Source organism: Gossypium raimondii, chromosome 13 (genome assembly GCF_025698545.1).
Source record: "Gossypium raimondii isolate GPD5lz chromosome 13, ASM2569854v1, whole genome shotgun sequence".
In the NCBI taxonomy this organism is placed as follows: Eukaryota; Viridiplantae; Streptophyta; class Magnoliopsida; order Malvales; family Malvaceae; genus Gossypium; species Gossypium raimondii.
The window spans coordinates 35,484,060-35,490,223 of NC_068577.1; positions in this window are offsets into that span (position 1 = coordinate 35,484,060).

Genomic DNA, 6,164 nt, shown 5'->3' on the forward strand with positions numbered 1-6,164 from the left:
GAAAGTTATGCTTATCCCGAGTTCAAGGACTAAATTGAATAAAATGTAGAATATGGGAGAAATAAAAAAATGGACTTATTTAGGATCATGAATCTCATGACAATATTTGATACTTTTTAGTATTGATTTGATATATAAAATATTTGTATGGATCAAGAATTGGATTAAAGTGGAGCTAATAGGGGAAAAGCTAAAATTGTGGATTAATCCTTGAAGAATCTACTCGTTTTGTGTTTCGAATAGGTAAGTTCATGTAACGCCCTATATCTGACCCAATCGTTGGGTTTGGGTACCAAGTGTCACAATCAACCCAAGATACTTAACAATAATTTTGTATTGATTTATTTTCAACTTTTAAATGCCAAGATAGGTTTCCTATTTACACATAACTTTACTCTAGTTTCTTTAGTTAACAACAGGTTATAAAGTATCACTATAGATAAATTCTCTACTGTTTCTAAAGTTCTTACAATAAATTTACCTTATTGAGCAGGTTTAAGTTTATAAGTATACAACGACTTGGGAATTAAAATTTTAATAAAAAAGCCTTCTTATTTGAACCTCAATGCGTAGCCTCTAAGGGTGCCCCTCTATATGCATGGTACAACTGTGGCGGTCATTCGCCTAACTTGCCAGTGTCTGGCTTGGTTCCTCCATGACCTTTGAATCACTCCTTAATCCTGTGTACAAAGCAATACAATTGTAAGTTCAGAGGAACTTATTGAGATTCTGTACAACAGAAATCAAAGGCTCTCAACTTTTGGGTAAGAAAGAGTAAGAGTACAAAATTTAAAACTCCTTGACAAAACATAAGAGATTTTGCAATAAAATTAGTGTAGCTGATGCTCATGTGTTCTTTGAACCAATTGTTGGCAGATATACCAGTTGATCTGATCATAGACACACTCCTTCAAGCAACCCTTTCTAAGGCCCAACCTTGTCTAGCTCTATCTTAGGCTCCCATTTTACCTTTCTAGCTCGACTCATCAAGGTACCATATACACGAATATGCAGTTTGACAACTACTTTTGGCAGACTATCAAATATCTCGCTACAACTACGGATCCTTACCCTAATCTCTTTGTTTCACACTGAACTCAAAATAGACTTACTCCATTACCCCGACAATTTTGTTCTTATGACTTAGTCTATGCTTAAATCTTTCTTCTAAGGAAGACCCATTTATTGACAATCTAATTTGCTATATTGAATTTGAGATTTTTCTGATACATGATCACCCCATTCTTTGTAGACTTATAATCGTTATGTAACACCTTACCCGACCCGAACATCAAATTCGGGTGTAAAGTGTCACAACTGGGCCGGATTGGTCCTAACCATAATTTTTAAACTTAACTACCTTAAGGACGGACTTTATTACTTATTAATAAACATTCTTATAACAGGAACCTTAAATAAAAAAAAAGTTTAATATCTTGAAATTCCAAACTCTAAGGGAACTATCCAATTACAATATATTTGACCCCGAGGCGAAGCCTTTAAAGGTACCCCCTTCCTATTTGCATAATGTTGGAAAAATTTCGGTTTGAAAAGAGTTTTCCTGCACAGCGAAAAATTAAAATTTTGAAAACCGATCCGGTTTGTAATATTTATAGCAATAAATCTTAACTAAATTTATACATGTGTTTTTAGCTTAGCGGATGTTCGTTGTTCCTGGCTTTCAACCAAACAATCTTCTTCGCTATTCTCGTACCACGAACTACTTCAAGTGTGGGTTTGAACCAATTGAATCAAAACACAAAACTAGAAAATTTTTTCTTTTATTTTGGGGTGAAAACAAAAATTCTCTCTTCTTAATTGAAACTGATAGAATTGTTACTTTAGAAAAATATATGTAATATTTTAGGATAATTTCTCTCTGTTTTTCGGTAGTATAACAATCTCTCAAAGTTGTGTTAATAGCTTTATTACTGTCATCTATTTATAGGAAGAGAAAGTAGAACCCTTGTTGAGTTGTAATGGTTTATTTTAAATAGAAAAACAACATCCTACTTAGAATAGGACTAGGGTGGATGGAACACCCTAATATTCCTACTAGAATTGCCGCCCCCTTCATGTCCATGAGGGGTTTTTGGGCTTTTCTCACATCAAGTCCAATTACGAGTACTTCTTGGGACTTTTTGACTAGTACTCTGTAATGTGATCCAACTCGATTCAATTTTTATATTTTCCAAAATAAACTTTAATATTTATATATAAAAAATTTTTTTCATCCTTATGTTACCCCTAGCAAAATTTTGATGATTTTACCTCTGGTAAAATTTTGATCATTTTGCTCTTGGTAAAATTTCGAAAAAATATGTTCAATATTTCACAACTTAACATGTTCACTATGACTGAATGGTTTATTTTCATTTTCAGGTTCAAAACAGCCCAAAAATATAAACATATTCTTCCGATCATTTTTTAAGTAATCCATATAGGATTGCAAATGGATCATTTCCATTTTCATTTTCATTTCCATTTCCATTTTCATTTCTAGAAACCTACATTCATATCTAAATGATTACATTTCTTCATTTCAGAGAAAAATCATAATAATTCCTGAATGTCATTTCTCTTTTCCTATTCATTTCGTTAATTTCTATTCAAACACACAATTCATTTCTGATTTCAACGAGCTAATGGAGGGACCGATTGGACATATCTAGTTGAGGATCAAAAGATTTATAATTAAGTTTTGGCTTTTTGCCTATTAATTATAAATTTATTTAGTCACAAAGTCATTCCACTATAGTATCGTGACTGAGCTCTCCCCAACAACATACCGTTATGAAAGCAACTACTCAGTGCTCGTCCAATGACCTTGTCATAAGTGTGTTACCCTTATAGGATATCATTAATCTCTTTGGGATAATATTCGTTCTCCAAATATAATCTTATTTTATCTCATGGTAACTATTACATCTTCTTTCATGAAAATTCAATCACTATCAAATAGTGATCAAGTCATCCATCACAAAGATGGATGACCCGTGACCACGTTTACTTTTCATCAATCATGTAATGCAAATGAGAGGATATCATTTACCCATGTTTTGAGCTATGAATTCCACTGTTGTGAATGACACTACATATTACAAAAGTCGTATACCCAACGCACTAGCTTTTGGTTCCTTATCTCTTTGAACTCAGGTTTTTACTTATATCAAACTGTACAAGTCACGCACACATTGTCCATCATCCACTCAGGAATTAGGTATGCCACACTATAAATGTCAGAAGTGAATAAATACATAAACAGATTCAAAATCTACTTTGCTTGGGTCATGGGTCATGTCCGATGTACCATCAGTCAAATCAGTCACATCTATGTCTCCATCTTCTGGGAGTCATCCACTTCGATGCCTAAGACAAAGCATCTCCCCAATTGGACTTGATAGACAACATATTTGTCTTTTAATCAATTTTCTCATTTTCAATTAGACTAAGGACATGTTTAGGTTCATCTACTAATACAAGTTGTCTATCCGTACTATGATCCGACCATGTAATACCACTTACTATTAGTTAAACATTTTGACAACCAATGAGCAACATTTTCTTCCATTTTGCTTTGTATGAAAAAACCATGTAAGAACAATTATACAAAGTATATTAATGTAATCAATGAATCTATTTTATTAACCAATTTTTTCAAAAAAATTACAAGTTTACAAAAGAATATACTACACTTAGGGCTCCAGATCCAACATATGACACCATATTGACAATGATTTTCGGTTTAACACGGCCTGGCTCAGTCCCTCTTAAAGTTTCTTATCCCACGAATCCTGCAACTACAAGTTAAAACCCTTGTAAGTTCAAATAAACCTAGTGAGTTTCTTTGTTACATTACTCAAAAGATCCCGTCTTGTAGGGATAGTAAAGGAAATAAACTAGGCATGTTTAACTCCCTGATTGTTTTTGGGACAATTTCTCAGGTGTCTCGCCATAATCGCGGACTTTGTCCCTTCCTTATGTATATTATTTCCTTCATCCACCTCCATTCCTGGTAATCCTTCTACTCATAATTTTTAATCCTTAGTTACATAACAGGGTGGTTAGTTACCAGTACAGATTATTTTTTCCACATTGGACTTATAAGGTAGTCGTCATGCGTACCACCCTAATAACCCTTTTGTTTTGTCTTCCTTTGCGATCATAGTAAACCCAATTAGTCCTTGACAAACTTTCTTTTCTTACTTCCGTCTTGTAGGTCTTATTGACAATCTGCCAAGGGATTTAGCTAATGAAGACCCATGCCACTATGGTGGACTAGATCTCATTTCACCCTACTTCCAGGTTGACATGTTATTTGGGTTACTCCCTTGTGAACCGCCTTAACAGTGATTCATTACTTTTAAGGTGCATATCCTTTTACTGTGGACTGCTCTGGTCTACAATAATTCGACAATTATCCTCTGAGTAACATTCAGGTTTACTATTTCTCTCATATGTTGGTTCCTTACCGAACCAACACTTGCATTATTTTTCTAACTCTTTTTCCATATGTGTGACTTTCCATAATTATCGTCCAGGTGATCTATCTCGTGTTTAATGTCCCGACAGACTCTATTGATTGTCATAGCCAAGCTATGGTTTTACAACCTTTCACAAAGTGTTTACTTGTAACAACACGTTTTTAGTTAAATTGGAATAGTGGTTTCAGGACCACAAATTTGAGTCCGGAAGAAAAATTATTTTAATACTATTGCATGGTCTACATTATGATAAAAATGTCGTATGAAAATTTCGTTAAGAAAATTTTCGATTATATGTTTAATTTGATGAAAAAGACCAAATTGCATACAGTGCAAAAGTTGAATTCTAGTAGCTAAAGGGATCAAATAGCAATAGAATTCAAAATTGAAGATTTTATATAGCAAATAGACCACTAAGAGGAGTTAGTAGATAAGTATAATGATTCATCAATGGAAAATTAAATAAAGAAAAGGACTAAATTGAAAGATGAAATAATAAAAGATGATATTTTCATTAAATAAGAAATATCATCATTTTATATCCTTTTCCCAAATTAAATACATGAAAACCCTAGTTAGAAGAGCTTGAAGATAGCAAACTTATTTGGCTTAATTGGGTAAGTATTCTTGTCTCATTTTTAGTAATTTTTATATTTTCGAGATTGTAATAGCTTAATCTAGCTATCTCGGGATTAATTTGTAAAGTTATCAAAGTACCAAGGTTTTTCCATGGACGAATATAGTTGAATTATGAAGTTTTATGGTAGAAAATGAAAGGTTTTTGATAGATAAACAACTTTTGTAAAGGAGATTTTAATGAAATTTTGATTTAGTGACTAAATTGAAAAGATGTAAAATTCATGGAAAAATTCTAAATTTTGTGAAATACTTGGACTGGTATTATGATATGTAAAAATTGGCTAGGCTTGGAATAAGGATTAAATTGCATGAAGCCTAAGGACAAAATAATTAATTAAAAGCATAGGGATAAAATGGTAATTTTTCCAAAGATGTGAAGTGGATTGAATTGAATATAAATTGATGTTAAATTCATTCGTACAGATCCAGATATATCAAATACAAATTTAGATCATGGAAAAGAGAAAGTAACAGATTAATAGCGTTCGAGTACACGAACATTTGTCGAGGTAAGTTCGTGTAACTAAATTGTATATTTATATGTTTTAAATTGAATGTTATATATTTGAAATGTTTAAGTGCCATGTATATGAAAGTATTCACATATCCGACGATGACCGACAAGTATTAAGTCTCGTTTGAATAAATGTAATTCGATGGATACATGGTTCCCAAATTATTTGTGGTCCTGCATGTGTTGCGGACACACCACGGCTCGAAATAGCGTTCCGTTATTGCCTCTCATGAGCATCCCAATATTTGGCTCTTATGAGCTTTCCGTTATATGGTTCTTGCGAGCTTCCCGTTAATAGCTCTTTGGAACATCTCGATTGGTTGTGATCTTGCATGTGTTGTGGATACACCGCAGCTCTTATGAGCATCCCGTTATATGGCTCTTCGGAGCTTTCCGATTAAAGGCTCTTTATGAGCTTCTTGATTAATGGCTCTTCGGAGCTTCCCGATATTGGCTTGCTTGAACTTCTCGATTATGGTTCTTATGAGCTTCCCGTTATAAGGCTCACATGAGCTTCCAGATTACCT